This window comes from Engystomops pustulosus, chromosome 6 (genome assembly GCF_040894005.1).
Source record: "Engystomops pustulosus chromosome 6, aEngPut4.maternal, whole genome shotgun sequence".
In the NCBI taxonomy this organism is placed as follows: domain Eukaryota; kingdom Metazoa; phylum Chordata; class Amphibia; order Anura; family Leptodactylidae; genus Engystomops; species Engystomops pustulosus.
Genome location: NC_092416.1, coordinates 178,974,468 through 178,999,075, shown reverse-complemented (window position 1 = coordinate 178,999,075; position 24,608 = coordinate 178,974,468). Strand labels below are relative to the sequence as shown.

Genomic DNA, 24,608 nt, shown 5'->3' with positions numbered 1-24,608 from the left:
CTGTATATTATATTATATGGCTATTAGACATGTTATATGTGTATAATATCCACTGATTCGACTGTATATTATATTATAGCTATTAGACGTGTTATATATGTATTATATCCACTGATCTGATTGTATATTATATTATATTATATAGGTAATAGACATGTTATATGTGTATAATATCCACTGATCTGACTGTATATTATATTATATAGGTAATAGACATCATATCTAGTGACCTGACTGCACAATCTGCATCTATGAACCATAGTGACGTAGCTGTTACTTCATCTTTCAATATCATTATATATGTATAATATCCGCTGGCCGGACTATGAATGTTTAGCTGATATTATTATACACCTGACAGGTGTCGTGTAACGTGCAGAGATTTGGCTGATTATTATATTATATTATACAGTACTGTTATATATCTATAACACATCATCACAGTGTGAGCATACAGTATATATAATATCCAGACTGTACATTATAGATCATGGATAACTCTTCTAATCATATTACTCACTAATCTGCCTGTTCATACAGCACTGATAATGTATGTAGGTATGATCTTGCTGTATATAGTAATACAAGCTTAATACTATTATATGTGTATAATATCCAGTGATCCAGTAGATTATAATGTACTAGATGTAAAACACTTCATCTAATTTGTATACTATCCATATACAGTGGGTACAGAAAGTATCCAGACCCCTTCATATTTTTCCCTCTTTGTTTCATTGCGGCCAATTGGTAAAAAAGTTAAAAAAAAAGTTATTTTTTTGCTCATTAATGTGCCTTCTGCCCCCCCCCCCCCGTAATGTGCTCACTGCCCCGCATCAGGACAGAAAAAAACCCCCAGAAATGTAGATAATCGATTAAACAAGAACAACTGAAATATCACATGATGATCAGTATTCACCCCCTTTGCTGTGACACTTATATATAACTCACATGATATCCACTTCCTTCTGATTCCTCTTGAGTTGGTTCTACTCCTCAGTCCAGCTTTGTCTAATTGATGGTGGTCCAATTAAATGGCACACTCAGAAGTGAAAACTAGATTTTTATTTGTATTTTTATTGTCACAACGTGTTTTGGGGAAAAGTACCCCTTTTTCAAAGTGTACAAAGACTGTTGCAGAGGGTATTGCATAACAACCTCCTGGGCATTATCCACATATCCTGTATAGTGCGGAGACTACACACAAGAGATCTCTATCTGGAGGCAGCACCAGAAAACACCTATTTCAAGCCCTAAATTACGTTGTGCCTATTTCCAGCACCAGGACCAGATACAGTGAGCATAATTTCACCTTCACATTTGAATTCAAACGTAAAGATGTCACACTGTTAGCGCTTCCTCCCGGTCCTCTCTTGCCACTTTCTACTAATTAAACTGATTGGACTTGATAAGGAAAGACCACACCTGTCTATATGTATATATACCTCACAGTGCATGTCACAGCACATGAGAATCATGAGGTCTAAGGAACTGCCCAAGGAGCTCAGAGACAGAATAGTAGCAAGGCACAGAACTGGCCAAGGTTACAAAATAATTTCTGCTGCACTCAAGGTTCCTAAGAGCACAGCGGCCTCCATAATCCTTAAATGGAAGAAGTTTGGAATGACCACAGCTGTTCCTGACATGGCCGTCCAGCCAAGCTAAGTAATCGTGGGAGAATACTCATCACCGGGGGCTGAATACTCATCACCGGGGGCTGAATATAATATTCAGATATATGGTGGTATAGATATATGGCAGTACAGGTAATATAGCGGTATTATAATGTGTATAATATCAGCAGACAATGACAACACTCACAGCATTTTCACTTTCCAAAAAGTCAATTTATTTGATAATGATTGGGAGTGATTGCTGCTGAGTGAAGGATCCCCCTGGTCACTGACACGAGGGGCTCCTCCGCTCATCAGCAGGAATAAACATTCATCTTTAAATAATTCATTAAATAAGTTTTATATTTTACATCTTATTACAAAATACATTATTCCCTGTGATCCTGCAGGTACCCCCCCCCCCCCACGGTCTATGGTCCGGGAATCCGTCACATGGATTTAAAGGGGGATTCCAAATTCCATCAAAAGGTAGTTTTTTCTTGTGAAAAATCATCACTAGGGGGCAGTGTCAGCAGATTTACACATTTTTCCCATATACTTTATGATATTTCTATTTTTGGTGAAATATTCCTGAAAAGTGCGAAATTGGTAAAATATTTTCACCTGCTCGGTTTGGGGTAAAAGCCTAAAAGATGAGGCAACACATAGACACACTTTAGAATAGAGGTGTGACGCCCCTTTAAGAGCCTAGAAGGCAGCGGTGTTAAAAACAGATGTGACATAGTTAAAAATTCCCTTTAAGTCACTCCCCCCTATAGTGCAGACCACGCCCCCTTCTAAGACTTCTGATTTCAGAGTATTGATAGGTGTAGACAGTCCTCATGTCCGTTATTGTTAGGAAGGCAAATAGGTGGAACCGTGTCACATGACTAAGCGTCGACTCCTCCCCCGTCCAGGTCTGTTGGGTATTTTGCATATTGAATGATCCTCCATGTTCCCCCCTCGGAGCAATGGGATTTTCCCTGAAATTCTCTTCTAACAACTGTCTGATTATGGTCGGCATTTTTTTACAGACAAAACAAAAGCCAAAAATTTAAAAAATAGTCAATACCGAATCTGCAAATGTAATAGAGCAGAATATAACAGTGTGTTATTATGTATCAGTGTTATCCAGAGCAAATCCAGCCACGTCCTCTAATGCAGTGGTCCCCAACCCAGGGACCGGCTGTAAGAATAAATGTTCTCCAGGGACCGGTGGGTGTCATAGCCAAAAATGTATATATTCTTGTACATAGGGGGCAGTATTATAGTAGTTATATCCCTGTACATAGGGGGCAGTATTATAGTAGTTGTATTCCTGTACATAGGGGGCAGTATTATAGTAGTTATATTCTTGTACATAGGGGGCAGTATTATAGTAGCTATATTCTTGTACATAGGGAGCAGTATTATAGTAGTTATATCCCTGTACATATGGGGCAGTATTATAGTAGTTATATTCTTGTACATGGGGGGCAGTATTATATTAGTTATATTCTTGTACATAGGGGGCAGTATTATAGTAGTTATATTCCTGTACATAGGGGGCAGTATTATAGTAGTTATATTCTTGTACATAGGGGGCAGTATTATATTAGTTATATTCTTGTACATAGGGGGGCAGTATTATAGTAGTGATATTGTTGTACATAGGAGCAGTATTATAGTAGTTATATTCTTGTACATAGGGGGCGGTATTATAGTAGTTATATTCTTGTACATAGGGGGCAGTATTATAGTAGTTATATTCTTGTACATAGGGAGCAGTATTATAGTAGTTATATCCCTGTACATATGGGGCAGTATTATAGTAGTTATATTCTTGTACATAGGGAGCAGTATTATAGTAGTTGTATTCCTGTACATAGGGGGCAGTATTATAGTAGTTATTTTCCTGTATATGGGGGGCAGTATTATAGTAGTTATATTCTTGTACATAGGGGGCAGTATTATAGTAGTTATATTCTTGTACATAGGGGGCAGTATTATAGTAGTGATATTCTTGTACATAGGGGGCAGTATTATAGTAGTTATATTCTTGTACATAGGGGGCAGTATTATAGTAGTTATATTCTTGTACATAGGGGGCAGTATTATAGTAGTTATATTCTTGTACATAGGGGGCAGTATTATAGTAGTTATATTCCTGTACATAGGGGGCAGTATTATAGTAGTTATTTTCCTGTATATAGGGGGCAGTATTATAGTAGTTATATTCTTGTACATAGGGAGCAGTATTATAGTAGTTATATTCTTGTACATAGGGGGCAGTATTATAGTAGTTATATTCTTGTACATAGGGGGCAGTATTATAGTAGTTATATTCTTGTACATAGGGGGGCAGTATTATAGTAGTTATATTCTTGTACATAGGGGGGCAGTATTATAGTAGTTATATTCTTGTACATAGGGGGCAGTATTATAGTAGTTATATTCTTGTACATAGGGGGCAGTATTATAGTAGTTATATTCCTGTACATAGGGGGCAGTATTATAGTAGTTATATTCTTGTACATAGGGGGCAGTATTATAGTAGTTATATTCTTGTACATAGGGGGCAGTATTATAGTAGTTATATTCTTGTACAAAGGGGGCAGTATTATAGTAGTTATATTCTTGTACATAGGGGGCAGTATTTTATTAGTTTCTGATTTTTGTGGCTGATTTTGCTCTGTATTGTCACTGATTAATTCCATTGTCTTTTTTGAATACTAATTGCTGATTTTATGTTGTATATTTTGTGTTATCACCCGCTTCCTCCTCTCCACGCTGTATGTTCGGTATGTATAGTGCTGATACATGGCGTCTCCTCCTCTTACATTCCATATTATTGATTGATCTCAGGGAATTCCTCCTGATGCGTATTTTCCAGGGTTCGATATCCCCCTCCGGTAACATGCATATTGCAAGGTGAAGGCGTTTCCTTTAGTCCTAACATGAGGTAGTGATTGGGTTTCCCCGGTAGCGGATATAGATTCTTCATTCAGGCAAAGATGTCGGTATAAAAAAATAGTGGGTTCCCTGTGGAATAAAGAAAACACGAGTTAGTGTAAAGATTTACTATATGTCGGTTTTATGTGGCCGTGTCAGTCGGCCTCCGTGATCTGTGCTGCGGCAGCTGTGCTGTATGACGGGTTAGTTACTTTTAGTCGGCCCATGCATTATAGTGCACTGTATGGCGGCATTATTAGGTACTCGGGTAAGAATTTCAGACATTAGAAGAGGATTATTAACTATAGCCTCTAATGTGACACCTGCTCTGCAGTCAGAAGGGTGGGACTCTCACTCTTAAACAAGAGTCAGGAGGGTGGGACTCTCACTCTTAAACAGAAGTCAGGAGGGTGGGACTCCCCCGGAGTCAGGTGGGTGGGGCTTACCCTTTTTATTTAGCCTTACAATTGCAGATGTATTCCTAAGTAGATTTTTGCACAGTAGAATATTGCTCTACGTTCCTGTAACGTGCCCCCCATTTGATCCCCCATCTTTCCTTCAGTCTCTATACACCGTACACGTCTCTAAACACATTGGTCTTTTAGAGCAAGATCTTTGGCCGCGATAAAGGCCACAATTTGATTTCCCCTTCCCCCCTGATTGGTACGTCCCGGTAATCTGATCCGGTACTACAGGGACGCTGTGCCGTCTATTCTTGGCAGGTTATAAGTGAGTTTGAGGGGATAATAATATTTAAGGACAAGAACAAGAAAGACAGAGGTCACAGAGAGGCAGAGAAGTACAGGACCAGCTCCTTCTGCTTCCTGCGTGAGGATTTATTATGGTTGTACATCTGAAAACAGGTTTACAAGCCGTGATTTAGTCCCAACTCCCAACACAGAACTGGGAATTGCGAGAACCCCGCCTTCTGGGACAATAACGCCCCGTGCCCCGTGCCTGGGGCGGAGCCAGGCACGGGGCGTTACTGTCCCAGACCCGCACACTGACTGTAGCCTAAAACCTAAAAAAACTACATCTGCACAATGAAAATCTATTTTGCATCGTGACATTGCGAGAGCCACTTTGAAATGATTTGTCCCGCTGTGTGGGGCTTATTTTTTGCATAGGGACCTGTAGTTTCAATCGTAAAACTTTGGGGTTCACAAAGCTTTTTGAGCGCTTGTAATATAAATTTTTCAGTGATTATTTTAAAATTATTAGTCAACTAGCTTGGGTTGCCACAGGAGTGGAAGTTATTTTTTTTGGCGGGGTTGGCAGTTTTTTAATTTATTTTTTACTTTTTAAAGTTTTTTTTTTTTTGCAAAAAAAATGCTTTACCGCTTGTATAATACACTGCACTACTTACGTACTGTACTTATGTCAGAACTGACAGGCAGACTGCACATTTTCTACATGTAGGCCTCAGGTGCTTCATACGTCACCATCGGCACTTACAATCGCTGCCGTTGGGTGCTGATGGATGACGGAGGGAAGTTTTTGTTCCAGCGATTCAGGTGGCGTCGATTTTTTTTTTTTCTTGACCTCTCCGCTCCCGAGCAATCCCTGTTTTTAGTTTTGGTACACATGCTAGTAAGGTTCTCTACTGTCATATGGGCTGGTACAAAAAAGAGTGTGGCTACACCCACTTGACAGTATAGAGCCTAATTAGCATACTGAGGGCAAAACTATTGTCATTGATTGCTCAGGAATGATGCGGCCTAGAAAAAAAATTCCAAGTTCGTCAGAATCAGTGGATTTGGAGCTACTGGGGGATGCAAAGAGCCTGAGTTATAGGAGGCGTCGACAAGTGGTCAGTCAGTGTAAAGGATGTCTATATGCACAGGATGAAAGCATAACCTCCAGGTATTTCTTAAAATGAAATCCACCTGGACAAAGAGCTTTTCTCTGCTGTCTAGTTTGTTACAATGTATCAGCGCAGGGTGATTCCTTTATTATTTATCGAGAGCATCCTGTCCTTTTGAATATTTCATGGCGGTGTAGCTGCGCGATTAACAAGCCTTTAGGGTCGTTACGACTAGCCTCCCATGTAGCAAACAGGAAGCAATTACTTGCCGCCTGCTGCAGAGCCTCCTGTTTATTTTGCAACGCTCTGCAGAATAACATCACGCTGCGGAATTACGACGCCGCGTTAAGACCAGACCTTGTTACTGCCGAGCTCTCTGGACACCGCTAACCTGAATACATCTCACCCAATGTATTCTTCTGATCTTGTCTCCACAGAGAGAGAACTTTCTGTGTATCTACTGATCCTCTCCTCAAGGGAAACTAAAATATGCCCGAAGCCCCCATGCCCATAGAATATTCCGCTTACTTAAAGGGAACTCAGCCTTTTTAACCCCAGACACCCAGTGGGTGTCTACAAATTTCAAAACCGGTGAACAGTCCCAAAAGTGGAGGGCTTAGCCTTGTTGACCCAGGGGTACATCTTTTGTCAAAAGGTACAACCCCGATGTCCTGATCCAAAAACAAGATTGCTAGCACTGATTCCATTTAGAAGACATGGGACATCAGCTGGGGGTCTGCTTACCCACTGTGCCAGGAAGGTGGGGTGTATTGTAAAGCTATCCCTGCTCTCAACCAATCACATTTATAGCTAGTCTACTTGGCATTGCTGATTGGCTGAGAGCAGGATGACTACACCCCCAATTTACTGTCAGAGTGGGAAGCAAGTGGCCCAGTGAGCAAGGATCTGCAATAAACTGCACAGATTCCTGAATCCCAAAATAGTTGTATGCTCTGCAGTAAGGGTAACTTTAATGAAGCAGCAAACCAGGCAGGTGTCCAAGGCCATACATCTACTGGGATACTCAACACTTAAATCAGTACAAAGTAAGAAAAGCAATTGCACACTCTTTGTAGAGTAGTACAGTGAAATGTTTGAAACGTTCCCTTTATATGGACATTCCCTTTAAGTGGATACGCCAAGTTGGCTCATTACAAAGTAATTAATTTTACAGAGTGGATCCTCTGATTACAGTGACATTTTACATCCTATGGATGCGTCTAGTTCAGATACTGAAGCGTCCTGAAGTGTGTGCGCTGGAGAGGCAAGGAGATAAGCGCGCCGCTGTAATTTAATATTTTTGCTTTGAAGTTAAGCCACAAAGGTATTATCCTTGCAGATTCTCATTGGAGCTGAAGTGAGCGTACTTACAGTAATAAAACCATCTTGTCCTATTACCTGGGGTATGCCTTGAGTGGAGACCACCATTTTGTGGTCAGAGAACACATATCAGCTTAATGCTTGCGGCCATTTTGGTGTGTTACTCGTTATAGTTAATCTTCTAATTTTACCCCATGAATGCAGAATGTGACTCTCTACTATTGTATTTGAGGGAAAAATATGGCCGCCCAATATTGTAGTGTTGGAGCAGGCAGACATTTTATGTATTCAGCTATATAATAATCATAGGTGTCTTGGGTGTTGTTGTTTTCACTTTGTTGTACTCGTATATTATGGTTTAGGGTCATCAAAGACTATGTGGGTGTTTTGTTGTGACATTATCTTTTAATTTTACCTCATGGTCTCAAGATGTGTTCCTCCACCACTGTTTTTGAGGGAAATACATAAAATGGCTGCTTTACATTGTTGTGGTGGACCAGGCGTCCATTTGATATATTCTTTAGCCATGTAACTTTCATACCTCGGTGAAACTGGCATACATTTTGTGTATTCCACCATCTATATTTTATGAAGTTACTATATGAAAAATGTAAGAGGATTAGATCAAAAAAGTAATGTATATTGGGAGAGTACAAAGTACAAAGATATGATGGAATACATAAAATGGCTGCCTCCTCTACCTGAGGTAAACGCATTAGTAGAGGAATACAGCTTACCTTCATATCATGAGGTAAATTTAGCAAATTAATTCATAACTATATGTGGCTCCCCACATGTTATGTTTGAGCAGGTTTTGCGTAGGTGATGGCAGGATATATAGCAGGATAGCCATATGTAGGCAATATAAACGCACTATTTATCTATATGACATATTGCAGTGTGAGTGAAAAGTCCCAGGACATCCTTTTATTTCAGAAACAAAAAGGAAACATGGCGGCCATCTTGAAAACAGTTTTTCCCAGAATTGTCTCAGACATCCATTGCCATGATCTGTAATATCTCCTGTGGTTCAATAATCAACCCAGAGGTTCTCCATATATTTTCATGTGGTTTCCTAATTATTGGATCAAGCACTATCAGCACCAGGGAAAAGACATCTCATAGCTGTGCATCACAGGGAACGTTCCCAGTTGATGGTATACATTTCTGTGCTGGTAATTTATAACCCACAAGAGATATTGCAGATCTAATGGCAGAAATTGATTTCTGATGATATTCTCATCTTCCTTGATCTGCCACAAAACCACTTGTCCTTGGTCCAATATGGTGGCTTTCAAGATGGCGGCCATGTTCTGGAAATATATGTAAGGCAGGCCTCACCCATTACTTTCTGGTGTATTCAGGCAAGGCCAGCACTAGGCATACCCGGGAAAGTGCTGGGACCCAGAGCTGCTGAAGGGCCCACATGAGGCTCAACAAAAGAAATCCATGGAGTTCAAGGGGCTGTATCTAATGAATCCATAGGGTGTGAGGCGGGTTTTATATAAAATACCCATGAGAAGGCTGTTTGGGATGATAAACTAGGGAATATTTTAGGGAACATAAAACTGTTGTAGTTTCTGAATTTTTAATGGCACCGTGTGAGTTCACTGCAAAGGGCCCCACTGAGGCTCTGTCGCCTAGGGGCCTACTGAAACCTGGAGCTGGCCCTGTATTCAGGTATGTTATTTTCCCTTTAATTTTATAAGGATGTCCTGTGACTTTTGACCCTGTATATAATTGTATTGACCTATATGGACACTTTATGACAGAATTTACGGTATGTGTAATGGTCTAGTTATTACCCGTTTTCACATATTGGACAAAATGTGCCTTTAAGAACACGTTGTGCCAATGACTAACTCAGCACTGCTACATCTGAGTAATCTGCTCATAATTGCACCTCTCTTTTGACTAGCCTATTATTGTAGGAACTTGAGCTGTGAAGACGTGGCCGGCGATGTAAAATTGCGACTTTCATAACAAAATAATTATCTTGATGAATGTATTTTTATGGGGTAATTATAGCTCTTGTGTAATTGCGGCGGCACGGAGGCACAATAAGCAGTAACCTCCACATGGCATCAGGATTGGGTCATTAAATTGGACATTGCTGGGCACCCGCAGGCCTTCTGAACACATCTCCGTTCCATTTTTAGGGCTTCTTCGTCCATTTTTATGGTTATTGCATTAGGTTTTATTGTATGATGTTTATTTCAAGTCTTAAAGGGGCGGTACCTTTTGTGTGCAATCCTGGTTTTACAATATTGCTGCAATTTTTACCTAATTTTTGGTTTATCGTGACTAACAGATGCCCCGCCCCCCCTCATTTTTTCTCTGTTTTTGCACCAGTCAGTCTTCACTGCAGTTCTGGAATTCTATTCACGATCCCAGGATCTCAGGATGATTATAGCTCTGACTCCAGCCCACATGAACGTCTATACTGACAATTATATAAACTGCGTATACGTCTCATCTTTGATACCATTCGCAATCTCGGCATCGAGCTAATTAGCAATAGAACGGCCAATTAAATTTTACAGCAAGTTGAAAAGTGACAATACACTGAAACGAATAGGGGAAAGATAGTTGGCAAAGTCGTTTCGGCAGGCGTAGTTAGTGTTAAATGTGACAGTAAAGTTTACAGGCTGGCGGGAGACAACTCGCAAAAAGTTTTTCAGAGATTCTGCTCATCTTTATAATTGCTGGCAGAAATAATCAGTTTTAGTGACTTGATCATAAAGACGCTCTATATACAGTAATAGACGGAAATATATCCTGACCAGGATCCATACATAGGCTGAAAAGTGGCTGAGATGAGATCCTCCAAGGAGGAGCTAATATCCAGATGTGATCATTGATTGGTCATCAATAGACTTCCAGCATCATAGATGGTGATTGGATAGATTGTCAGGTGATCAATTGCTCCATCACTTAGTTTCTATAGGCCCTTATTTCATCCAAACATGAGGGTTTATAGATCATGCCTGGTGATCCTACAGTCATAGATCAGCCTCAGCCTCATCCAGTGATCCAGTTTCTGTTGACAAATCGTTCTTTAGTTGACTCTTTTGATACTGTATCTGGTGGCTTATTGGCCATCCCTTGTGATCCAGTTGTCATAAATGGTGATTGGGTACATTGCTCCTCATCTGGAGATACAGTGCTCCGTTACATGTCATGGATGGAGATCAAATGGGTTGTTCCTCATCCATGTCATCTGGTGATCCAGTTTCCATTGACAAATTTATCCCTAATTGCCTCTTATGTTTCTGTATCTGGTGGTTTATTGGCCATCCTTGATAGCCCCTAGGCGCATAGCCGTTGGGCTAATGACTGCTCAAAGGTGGCTAACAGTCTGGATACAATAAAAGGTGTGTGGCCCCTTTAATTGGAGGTTGCTCTACGCTATCTCATCTTTATTCATCAGAGGGATGTGCTGGGGGTGTGGCTAGTAATGTGGGCGGTACAGGAGGTGAGCACATGCTTAAATACTCTGAGTAGCAGAGACTCAGCCTCTTTTTCATCGGTTTTCCCTCCCTCCCTTTTTATATCGTTTTCGTGTATTTTTTGTCACAGCGGGCGGTTTTTTAGGGGTAACACTGCCCTACATGCCCTTACATATGGCAGGCATACAGGGTGTTATCTGGTGTTATGTAAAGTGGAATGGTTAAAAGTGTGTATATATTCAAACAAAGAAATGGTTAAATTATCAATGGTTTCAATAAAGCTGTGGCCGACCCCGAGTCAACCCACTATTGAGAATGGTTAAGCAATGGTTTCTGTGTGGTTATTTATATTTGGGGTATGCGGTATTAAAGGGGCCAATCCGGCTCCGGGTTAGTACGTGTTTATTATTTGAGCAGTCTTGGATATCTAGCTGACATCAAGAATGGATTGTCCCTCATTCCGGTTATCCAGTGCTCCAGTACTTCATTTGTTTTGTCAAATTGGTCCCTTCTTCTATGTCCAAGAACTTATTGATCATCCTTGGTGACCCTCATGGATGGTGATCAAGTGGATTGTCCCTCAATCAATTTCCGTTGACAAAATTTGAATCCTTTGTGTTCATATCTAAAGCTTTATTGGTCATCATAGGTGTTCCAGCAGTAATCGGAGGGTTGTCCATCATCGGGTCACTCAATACTTCTTTCTGTTAGCAAATTAGCCCCTTGTTGACTTTCTTCCATCTATGTCTGAGGGTTTATTGATCATCCATGGTGATTCAACCATTATACATGTGATTGAGTTGTTTGCCCATCATCCGATAATCCAGTTTATGTTAATAAATTGGTCCATATTTAATTATTCTTTGTCTGTATCTGAGGTTTATCGGTCATCCTTGGAGATCCAGCTGTCATCAATAGTGATTGGGTTGATTTTTCCTCAACTGATGATCCAGTGTTCCAGTAATTAATTTTTGTTGACAAATTGGCCCCTAGTTGACTATTGTGTGTCTCTGTTTGAGGGTATTTGGCTCATCCCTGGTGATCCGGCAGTCATAGAGGTGACTGAGTGGATCGTCCCTCATCTAGTGATCCAGTTTTTGTTGTTGAATTGGTCCCCTGTTTAGTATTTGTCATCCTTTGTGATCCTTGACCATCAATTTTTTTGCATCTAATGGTTTATCAAAGGTCATTATGAATGATTGGCTCATTTCTCATATTATGATCAAAAATCTTCTTACAATTAGGTCAATGGATCCATATCTAATCATTTATTGGTCATCCATGGTGATGGAGTCAATGGGGCTCATTTACTAAGGGTCCGTCGGATGCATTCTTGTCGGGTTTCCCAACGATTTCCGATTTGCGCTGAATTGCCCCGGGATTTTGGCACACGCGATCGGATTTTGGCGCATCGGTGCCGGCTTGCACGCGACGGATTCGGACAATGCATGGGATTTAACATTTAAAATTGTGTCGCAAGACAAGGACTTACATGCACCAGGAAGAAGCAGGTGAACTGTGGCGGACCTCGGGGCAGCGGACGCAGGAGCTCGGGAGCACGAGCTTGGTGAATCGCGCCGGACCCGAATCCTCGTCGAACAACGCACCGCGGGATCACGACAGGACCGGGTAAGTAAATCTGCCCCAATGATTCCTCATTTGGTGACCCAGTGGTCCTCTGTAGATGCCTGTTCTTTGAGTCAGCCTCAACTATGTTGATTATTTTGGTTGTCCCTCATCTTGAGGTTCCATTGCTTGAGGACCAAATCATATCTTGACCATCCATGATGATAAAGGCAACTGTCCCTCCTCTGGTGATACATTAGCGTGGTGGCCATGTATCTTCTTTGAATCAGTCACAACTTTAACCTGTCACATTTTGGCCCAGAATCTATAGTCACAGATCAGGGCAAGATGGTGTTAGGTGGACCACCACCATGTGACAGATGTCCCTTCCTCTCTATTGTATGTAGATAAAAGACACATCTTGGATGTTGACACATCATGAGATTCCTCCAACTAATAAAATCTGTCATATTTATCAGCTCCAGGAAGGTGATAATGGAGGTGCATTAGTCTTCACACCTTCTACAACATGACCTCTTACTGGAAGACGCTAACATTTTATCATGTTTTGAGTAAACTTCTCTATTAATAAATGAAAATTCACAGCTAACAATAGCCTGTACTTCTCCCACGAGATTCTAGAAGCCTTAACATGTTCTCTACAACCACCCTACAATGTTCAATTTGTATAGCAAAGGTTTTCGGGAACTCCCACCCATGATCGGCCATTTTGAACTCCCAACCCTAAGGTTTTGAGTCATCTGGTAACTTGTCTGAATTGTGTCCTGTCGGCTCAGATCATTCTCCGCTCCTTCTATCTATTTTTCCATCTCTCTATAGAGTGTGGACCTCTATAGGACACTTGTAAATGAGGCTGAGGAAAGTTGTTTATCTATAAGGTAGATACACTATAGGAACATCATATATTGGGGTCAGCGGCCCTTTAAGAAAGGACAGATTGTTACCACTTGTCTGTCACACAGATTCTGATACTAAGAAGTCGGAATTTCCTCTCACTAGAAATAGATGAAAAAGTTGAAGAGGCGTAAAATCCTATTAGATCTCTTATCGATCAGAAGGCGCTCAGCACCAGGAGAAGAGAGGCCGAGAGGATAGCAACTTACTGCCCAAGTCCAAAGTCCTTGATCTGAGTGATCTATATATTACACGTCTATCTATCTATCTATCTCATATCTATCTATCTATCTATCTCATATCTATCTATCTATCTATCTATCTCATATCTATCTATCTATCTATCTATCTATCTCATATCTATCTATCTATCTATCTATCTATCTATCTCATATCTATCTATCTATCTCCTATCTATCTCATATCTATCTATCTATCTATCTATCTATCTATCTATCTATCTATCTATCTATCTCCTATCTATCTATCTATCTATCTATCTCATATCTATCTATCTATCTATCTATCTATCTATCTATCTCATATCTATCTATCTATCTATCTCATATCTATCTATCTATCTATCTATCTATCTCATATCTATCTATCTATCTATCTATCTATCTCATATCTATCTATCTATCTATCTATCTATCTATCTCATATCTATCTATCTATCTATCTATCTATCTATCTATCTATCTAATCTATCTCATATCTCTCTATCTATCACCTATCTATCTCCTATCTATCTATCTAATATCATATCTATCTATCACACATCTTCTATCTATCTCATATCTATCTATCTATCTTCTATCTATCTATCTCATATCTATCTATCTATCTATCTATCTATCTATCTATCTATCTATCTCTCATCTATCTATCACACATCTTCTATCTCCTATCTATCTCATATCTCTCTATCTATCACCTATCTATCTCCTATCTATCTAATATCATATCTATCTATCACACATCTTCTATCTATCCTTCTTTTATATATCTCCACATTATTCCCAGATGAATGGGATTACATTGTAATCCCATATTTATGAGGCTGAATATATCATACCCCTCTCCTAATCTTCTAGTGGAGGAGGGGATGGTATGGTCTATGTACTGTGTGAGGGGTTAATTCCGCAGCTTTGCGCTGTGTGACATAGCAATAACTTGTGGATGATGGCGGCGTCCTGACTACGGATGACTGGCGTGTACGGGTGTTATTTATAGTCCTGTATATATATATAAACCTGTAGTCGCTTATTTAATTGATCCAGCTCACACACACAGACATGTCTGGAATAGTAACTCTGATGGCTGCAGAAGGGCTCAGAAATATCCAGCAATAGTGGCCCCCAAGGGCCAAACTGAGTCTCCACCCCCAAGGACTTAAAAGGGTCATGTGGACCTATGGAAATTATGTTTATTTACTGTGTAATGGAAATTTATTTATCCATCCATCTATATATTTATCATTTATCAATCTATTTATCCATCTATCTATCTACCGTATATACTCAAGTATAAGGCGACCCGAGTAAAAGTCAAGACCACAAATTTAAACACAAAAAACTGGAAAAACCTATTGACTCGAGTATAAGTCGAGGGTGGGTCACAGCCCCTGTAGTATATAGCCAGCCGCCGTAGTATATAGCCTGCCAGCCCCTGTAGTATATAGCCAGCCCCCTGTAGTATATAGCCTGCCAGCCCCCTGTAGTATATAACCTGTAAGCCCCCTGTAGTATATAGCCTGTAAGCCCCCTGTGGTATAAAGCCTGCCAGCCCCCTGTATTATATAGCCACCAGCCCCCTGTAATATATATTCTGTCAGCCCCCTGTAGCATATATTGTGCCTGCCAGCCCCCTGTAGTATATAGCCTGCCAGCCCACTGTGGTATAAAGCCTGCCAGCCTCCTGTAGTATATGGCCTGTCAGCCCCCTGTAGTATATAGCCAGCCCCCTGTAGTATATAGCCTGCCAGCCCCCTGTAGTATATGGCCTGCCAGCCCCCGTAGTATATAGCCAGCCCCCTGTAGTATATGGCCTGCCAGCCCCCTGTAGTATATGGCCTGTCAGCTCCCTGTAGTATATAGCCTGCCAGTCCCCTGTAGTATATGGCCTGCCAGCCCCCGTAGTATATAGCCAGCCCCCTGTAGTATATGGCCTGCCAGCCCCCTGTAGTATATGGCCTGTCAGCTCCCTGTAGTATATAGCCTGCCAGCCCCTGTAGTATATAGCCTGCCAGCCCCCTGTAGTGTATAGCCTGCAGCCCCCTGTGGTATATAGCCTGCCAGTCCCCTGTAGTATATAGCCTGCCAGCCCCCTGTAGTATATAGCCTGCCAGCCCCTGTAGTATATAGCCTGCCAGCCCCCTGTAGTGTATAGCCTGCAGCCTCCTCTAGTATATAGCCACGCAGCCCACTGTAGTATATAGCCTGCCAGCCCCCTGTAGTATATAGCCTGCCAGCCCCCTGTAGTATATAGCCTGCCAGCCCCTATAGTATATAGCCTGCCAGCCCCCTGTAGTATATAGCCTGCCAGCCCCTGTAATATATAGCCATCCAGCCCCTGTAGTATATAGCCATCCAGCCCCTGTAGTATATAGCCTGCAGCCCCCTGTAGTATATAGCCTGCAGCCCCCTGTAGTATATAGCCTGCCAGCCCCCGGTGGTATAAAGCCTGCCAGCCCCCTGTGGTATGTAGCCTGCCAGCCCCCTGTGGTATATAGCCTGCCAGCCCCCTGTAGTATATAGCCACACAGCCCACTGTAGTATATAGCCTGCCAGCTCCCTGTAGTATATAGCCTGCCAGCCCCCTGTAGTATATAGCCACGCAGCCCACTGTAGTATATAACCTGTGTATCTCATATTTATCTATCTCATATTTATCTATCTCATATCTATCTATCTATCTATCTCATATCTATCTATCTATCTATCTCCTATCTATCTATCTATCTATCTCATATCTATCTATCTCATATCAAACTATCTATCTATCTATCTATCTCATATCTATCTATCTATCTATCTATCTATCTATCTATCTATCTATCTATCTATCTCCTATCTATCTATCTATCTCATATCTATCTATCTATCTCCTATCTATCTATCTATCTATCTATCTATCTATCTATCTATCTATCTATCTCATATCTATCTATCTCATATCTATCTATCTATCTATCTCATATCTATCTATCTATCTATCTATCTATCCCATATCTATCTATCTATCTATCTCATATCTATCTATCTATCTATCTATCTATCTATCTCATATCTATCTATCTATCTATCTATCTATCTATCTATCTATCTATCTATCTATCTATCTCCTATCTATCTATCTATCTCATATCTATCTATCTATCTATCTCCTATCTATCTATCTATCTATCTATCTCATATCTATCTATCTCATATCTATCTATCTATCTCATATCTATCTATCTATCTATCTATCTCATATCTATCTATCTATCTATCTATCTCATATCTATCTATCTATCTATCTATCTATGTATCTATCTATCTATCTCCTATCTATCTATCTATCTATCTATCTATCTATCTCATATCTATCTATCTATCTATCTATCTCATATCTATCTATCTATCTATCTATCTATGTATCTATCTATCTATCTCCTATCTATCTATCTATCTATCTATCTCATATCTATCTATCTATCTATCTATCTATCTATCTATCTATCTATCTATCTATCTATCTCATAACTATCAATTTATGTGAAGTGCAGTTCCCTTGTATCATCTATAGGCCCCGGATGGCAGGTCCAGTACGTTCCCCTCCTCCAGCAGTTTTTCTGTCAGGTTTTATATTGATGAATAGCTGTGGAATACAATGACAGGACAGCAGTGGAGACTGACAGGTATGACAGCAGTATAGCAGGATGTATCAGGGATCTATCTCCACTGCTTGTTACTTATGGCTACTTTTCAGTATTCACATTATACTGCTATATACTGCTATATAGTGCCATAATAGCACCATACTGTGAACACAGTGACACTTATCTGCGACCTTGATGTAGTCATAATCTGAATTGTATTGAGCAGATTGGCAGTGAAAGGGTTAAGCAGACAGGTATCCGGTATGAAGCGGGGTCAGCCTCATCAAGGATGCAGCATAATGTGCTCCTGTATACAGCACGACACAGACTGCTGTACAAAGAGACTCATACATACATACATATGAGATAGACAGATAGATAGATAGATAGATATGTGATAGATACATAGATAGATACATAGATAGATACATAGATAGATAGATATGAGATAGATAGATATGAGATAGATAGATAGATAGATAGATATGAGATAGATAGATAGATAGATAGGGGTTTCCTGGTTCTGTATCTCTTGGGGTTTCCTGGTTCTGTATCACTTGGGGTTTCCTGGTTCTGTATCACTTGGGGTCTCTTGGTTCTGTATCACTTGGGGTCTCTTGGTTCTGTATCACTTGGGGTTTCCTGGTTCTGTATCTCTTGGGGTTTCCTGGTTCTGTATCACTTGGGGTTTCCTGGTTCTGTATCACTTGGGGTTTCCTGGTTCTGTATCACTTGGGGTCTCTTGGTTCTGTATCACTTGGGGTCTCTTGGTTCTGTATCACTTGGGGTTTCCTGGTTCTGTATCTCTTGGGGTTTCCTGGTTCTGTATCTCTTGGGGTTTCCTGGTTCTGTATCTCTAGGGGTTTCCTGGTTCTGTATCTCTAGGGGTTTCCTGGTTCTGTATCTCTTGGGGTTTCCTGGTTCTGTATCTCTTGGGGTTTCCTGGTTCTGTATCACTTGGGGTTTCCTGGTTCTGTATCTCTTGGGGTTTCCTGGTTCTGTATCTCTTGGGGTTTCCTGGTTCTGTATCTCTTGGGGTTTCCTGGTTCTGTATCTCTTGGGGTTTCCTGGTTCTGTATCTCTTGGGGTTTCCTGGTTCTGTATCACTTGGGGTTTCCTGGTTCTGTATCACTTGGGGTTTCCTGGTTCTGTATCACTTGGGGTCTCTTGGTTCTGTATCACTTGGGGTCTCTTGGTTCTGTATCACTTGGGGTTTCCTGGTTCTGTATCTCTTGGGGTTTCCTGGTTCTGTATCTCTTGGGGTTTCCTGGTTCTGTATCTCTAGGGGTTTCCTGGTTCTGTATCTCTAGGGGTTTCCTGGTTCTGTATCTCTTGGGGTTTCCTGGTTCTGTATCTCTTGGGGTTTCCTGGTTCTGTATCACTTGGGGTTTCCTGGTTCTGTATCTCTTGGGGTTTCCTGGTTCTGTATCTCTTGGGGTTTCCTGGTTCTGTATCTCTTGGGGTTTCCTGGTTCTGTATCTCTTGGGGTTTCCTGGTTCTGTATCTCTTGGGGTTTCCTGGTTCTGTATCTCTTGGGGTTTCCTGGTTCTGTATCACTTGGGGTTTCCTGGTTCTGTAACACTTGGGGTCTCTTGGTTCTGTATCACTTGGGGTCTCTTGGTTCTGTATCTCTTGGGGTTTCCTGGTTCTGTATCTCTTGGGGCTTCCTGGTTCTGTATCTCTTGGGGTTTCCTGGTTCTGTATCTCTTGGGATTTCCTGGTTCTGTATCTCTTGGGATTTCCTGGTTCTGTATCTCTTGGGGTTTCCTGGTTCTGTATCACTTGGGGTTTCCTGGTTCTGTATCTCTTGGGGTTTCCTGGTTCTGTATCACTTGGTGTTTCCTGGTTCTGTATCACTTGGGTTTCCTGGTTCTGTATCTCTTGGGGTTTCCTGGTTCTGTATCTCTTGGGGTTTCCTGGTTCTGTATCACTTGGGATTTCCTGGTTCTGTATCTCTTGGGGTTTCCTGGTTCTGTATCTCTTGGGGGCTTCCTGGTTCTGTATCTCTTGGGATTTCCTGGTTCTGTATCTCTTGGGATTTCCTGGTTCTGTATCTCTTGGGGTTTCCTGGTTCTGTATCACTTGGGGTTTCCTGGTTCTGTATCTCTTTGGGTTTCCTGGTTCTGTATCACTTGGTGTTTCCTGGTTCTGTATCACTTGGGTTTCCTGGTTCTGTATCTCTTGGGGTTTCCTGGTTCTGTATCTCTTGGGATTTCCTGGTTCTGTATCTCTTGGGATTTCCTGGTTCTGTATCTCTTGGGGTTCCTGGTTCTGTATCTCTTGGGGTTTCCTGGTTCTGTATCTCTTGGGATTTCCTGGTTCTGTATCACTTGGGGTTTCCTGGTTCTGTATCTCTTGGGGTTTCCTGGTTCTGTATCTCTTGGGGTTTCCTGGTTCTGTATCACTTGCTGTTTCCTGGTTCTGTATCACTTGGGGTTTCCTGGTTCTGTAACACTTGGGGTCTCTTGGTTCTGTATCACTTGGGGTCTCTTGGTTCTGTATCACTTGGGGTTTCCTGGTTCTGTATCTCTTGGGGTTTCCTGGTTCTGTATCTCTTGAGGTTTCCTGGTTCTGTATCTCTTGGGGTTTCCTGGTTCTGTATCTCTTGGGGTTTCCTGGTTCTGTATCTCTTGGGGTTTCCTGGTTCTGTATCACTTGGTGTTTCCTGGTTCTGTATCACTTGGGTTTCCTGGTTCTGTATCACTTGGGGTTTCCTGGTTCTGTATCTCTTGGGGTTTCCTGGTTCTGTATCTCTTGGGGTTTCCTGGTTCTGTATCTCTAGGGGTTTCCTGGTTCTGTATCTCTTGGGGTTTCCTGGTTCTGTATCTCTTGGGGTTTCCTGGTTCTGTATCACTTGGTGTTTCCTGGTTCTGTATCACTTGGGGTTTCCTGGTTCTGTATCACTTGGGGTTTCCTGGTTCTGTATCACTTGGGGTTTCCTGGTTCTGTATCACTTGGGGTTTCCTGGTTCTGTATCACTTGGGGTTTCCTGGTTCTGTATCACTTGGTGTTTCCTGGTTCTGTATCTCTTGGGGTTTCCTGGTTCTGTATCTCTTGGGGTTTCCTGGTTCTGTATCTCTTGGGGTTTCCTGGTTCTGTATCTTTTGAGGTCTCCTGGTTCTGTATCACTTGGGTTTCCTGGTTTTGTATCACTTGGGGTTTGAAGAATGACAGAAGTTTTATAGAGGAGGAGACTTGGCAGATATTCAGACATGTTATGGGGGGAAAACTTTAAGATGTAGAAGTAGCATCCAGATGGCGGGTGGGTTCTGGATCTATGAAGCAGAGAAATTTATAGAATCCGGTGGAAGGAGGTGTGATATGGAACATGTTGGAGGTAACAGAAACCTGCTTCACTCCAACAACCATCTAAATATATATAGTCCTCTAAGAGAAGGCGGGCAGTGTAACGCCGTGGACCCATCACGCCGCTGAGGAGATATAACTGAGTGGGTTATACATGACACAGAGGAGGGATTGGACATGCTGAGGTCAGAACAGGTGGGAATATGTGGTGGAAACCTTATTAGGGCACTGAGATTCAGGTAACATATGGCTCAGGCACCTTCCCATCGAGGTGGGGGTCTTAACTGAAGTTGTATTGGCATCGAGATTGCAGACATACGTGGGCTCATTTGCTAAGGGTCACGCGTGCACTTTTATTGGGCTGTTTTTGGGGAATTACACGGCTTGCACAGTTGTGACACAGAAGTGTCTGCGCTGGGATTTTGGCGCATGCGACCCTTTTGTGGAGCATTGGCGCTGACCTCCATGCGATACATATTAGGGGGCAGGCTGTCGGGCGTTCCGACTGATTTCAGACCAAGCGCCGTATTTAGCTTTCAAATTGTGTCGCACGCCCCCTATGTTAAAGGTGCACCACAAAAAAAGAAGGTGAACTCTGTCGGACCTGTGCGGGGAACGGGCGCAGCATTATAGACGGACAATGCACTTTCTGTGAAATTCTTTGACCGGGTAAGTAAATGTGCCCCATGATCTTCTCGAAGAGGTGGCCTGTAATGCTAACCACTAAGCCACCGTGCTGCAAGGCTGTAGTGCAAACCACTGAGCCACCGTGCTGCCCTATTGTGTGGGGGACGCGCTGTGGAGTCATGGCCAAGGAAAGTCCGTACCGGAATTGGCTTACAGGTGGCATGGTGGCATGAAGACATGGGTGACTTGGTGAGCAGCATTTTGACTTGAAGTCCATTTATCTGATGGCTGCTTCCACCTGACGCTGCTATCCCCGGACGGTTCATAACCTAGGGCGCATGCGCTTTAAAATGCAACGCCGCAGCTGAAGAGAGTTTTACCTGATTAAATAGCTGTTAACATTTGCGCTTACAAAACTCAAATGTTAACATGATGTTCACACATACATTGGCATTATGTTAGCGCATGCATTTGTTAACATACTGTTAACATGGGTGTTAACACATTTTAACTGTTGCGTTTTATAAACGTCAATGTCAACAGCAGTTTAATTCGGTACGCGTGACAGCACCCTTAGGGGTGCACTATGCACACAGCGGCACAATACTGCGTAGAGAAAGGGGGTTCCGGTGCGTATTCACACTGGCCCCCACATTTGTGTTGGAAGTCCGACATACATGTGGCACCCGCCTGTTAAATTGAGTGCACCAGAAAAAAGTGCATGTAACTTGGGTGCCCGCAGAGGGCACCGCATTCATTAAGACAAAACTCCGGTCTTAATTAATCTGGCGCACTCTGCACGATAGAGAAGCTGCTCACTATGAGTAATAAGGCCAATGTTTACATAGTGTAAACTTCATTGAATTGCCTTTCAATGGGATAAGAAATGTAACGTGTGAACGCAGTCCAACCAGGTGAACCATGGGGAACTCCATATTCCTCCATGCTACCACAATGACATTAGCACTGTGTGGTGCTGGTACATTAGCAGTGTATGGTGCTGGTACATTAGTACTGTATGGTGCTGGTACATTAGCCCTGTATGGCGCTGGTACATTAGCACTGTATGGTGCTGGTACATTAGCAGTGTATGGCGCTGGTACATTAGTACTGTATGGTGCTGGTACATTAGCACTGTATGGTGCTGGTACATTAGCACTGTATGGCGCTGGTACATTAGCCCTGTATGGCGCTGGTACATTAGCCCTGTATGGCGCTGGTACATTAGCCCTGTACGGTGCTGGTACATTAGTACTGTATGGTGCTGGTACATTAGCACTGTATGGTGCTGGTACATTAGTACTGTATGGTGCTGGTACATTAGCCCTGTATGGTGCTGGTACATTAGCACTGTATGGTGCTGGTACATTAGCACTGTATGGTGCTGGTACATTAGTACTGTATGGTGCTGGTACATTAGCAGTGTATGGTGCTGGTACATTAGTACTGTATGGTGCTGGTACATTAGTACTGTATGGTGCTGGTACATTAGCCCTGTATGGCGCTGGTACATTAGCACTGTATGGCGCTGGTACATTAGCAGTGTATGGCGCTGGTACATTAGCAGTGTATGGCGCTGGTACATTAGCAGTGTATGGCGCTGGTACATTAGCACTGTATGGCGCTGGTACATTAGCACTGTATGGTGCTGGTACATTAGCCCTGTATGGTGCTGGTACATTAGCCCTGTATGGTGCTGGTACATTAGTACTGTATGGTGCTGGTACATTAGCAGTGTATGGTGCTGGTACATTAGCACTGTATGGTGCTGGTACATTAGCAGTGTATGGTGCTGGTACATTAGTACTGTATGGTGCTGGTACATTAGTACTGTATGGTGCTGGTACATTAGCCCTGTATGGCGCTGGTACATTAGCACTGTATGGTGCTGGTACATTAGCAGTGTATGGTGCTGGTACATTAGCAGTGTATGGTGCTGGTACATTAGTACTGTATGGTGCTGGTACATTAGTACTGTATGGTGCTGGTACATTAGCCCTGTATGGTGCTGGTACATTAGCACTGTATGGTGCTGGTACATTAGTACTGTATGGTGCTGGTACATTAGTACTGTATGGTGCTGGTACATTAGCAGTGTATGGTGCTGGTACATTAGTACTGTATGGTGCTGGTACATTAGTACTGTATGGTGCTGGTACATTAGCCCTGTATGGTGCTGGTACATTAGCAGTGTATGGTGCTGGTACATTAGTACTGTATGGTGCTGGTACATTAGCAGTGTATGGTGCTGGTACATTAGCACTGTATGGTGCTGGTACATTAGCCCTGTATGGTGCTGGTACATTAGCAGTGTATGGTGCTGGTACATTAGCCCTGTATGGTGCTGGTACATTAGCACTGTATGGCGCTGGTACATTAGCCCTGTACGGTGCTGGTACATTAGTACTGTATGGTGCTGGTACATTAGTACTGTATGGCGCTGGTACATTAGCCCTGTACGGTGCTGGTACATTAGTACTGTATGGAGCTGGTACATTAGCACTGTATGGTGCTGGTACATTAGCACTGTATGGTGCTGGTACATTAGCACTGTATGGCGCTGGTACATTAGCCCTGTATGGTGCTGGTACATTAGCACTGTATGGCGCTGGTACATTAGTACTGTACGGTGCTGGTACATTAGCCCTGTATGGTGCTGGTACATTAGTACTGTACGGTGCTGGTACATTAGTACTGTATGGCGCTGGTACATTAGCACTGTATGGCGCTGGTACATTAGCCCTGTATGGTGCTGGTACATTAGTACTGTACGGTGCTGGTACATTAGTACTGTACGGTGCTGGTACATTAGCACTGTATGGCGCTGGTACATTAGCCCTGTATGGTGCTGGTACATTAGTACTGTACGGTGCTGGTACATTAGTACTGTATGGCGCTGGTACATTAGCACTGTATGGTGCTGGTACATTAGTACTGTGTGGTGCTGGTACATTAGCACTGTATGGCGCTGGTACATTAGCACTGTATGGCGCTGGTACATTAGTACTGTATGGTGCTGGTACATTAGCAGTGTATGGTGCTGGTACATTAGCACTGTATGGCGCTGGTACATTAGCCCTGTATGGTGCTGGTACATTAGTACTGTATGGTGCTGGTACATTAGCCCTGTATGGTGCTGGTACATTAGCCTTGTATGGTGCTGGTACATTAGCCCTGTATGGTGCTGGTACATTAGCCCTGTATGGCGCTGG

General features: G+C 42.3%; 1 protein-coding gene across 1 annotated transcript in view; it reads right to left on the bottom strand.

The window, feature by feature from the left end:
• Nucleotides 1-3,949: 3,949 nt before the first annotated feature.
• The window catches only part of LOC140065100 (urotensin-2 receptor-like), a 28,573-nt gene continuing 7,914 nt past the window's right edge, over nucleotides 3,950-24,608 (bottom strand). The window contains exon 2 of the mRNA XM_072112593.1: nucleotides 3,950-4,634. The gene's annotated coding sequence lies outside the window, so the exon portion shown is untranslated. The remainder of the gene's footprint in view (nucleotides 4,635-24,608) is intronic.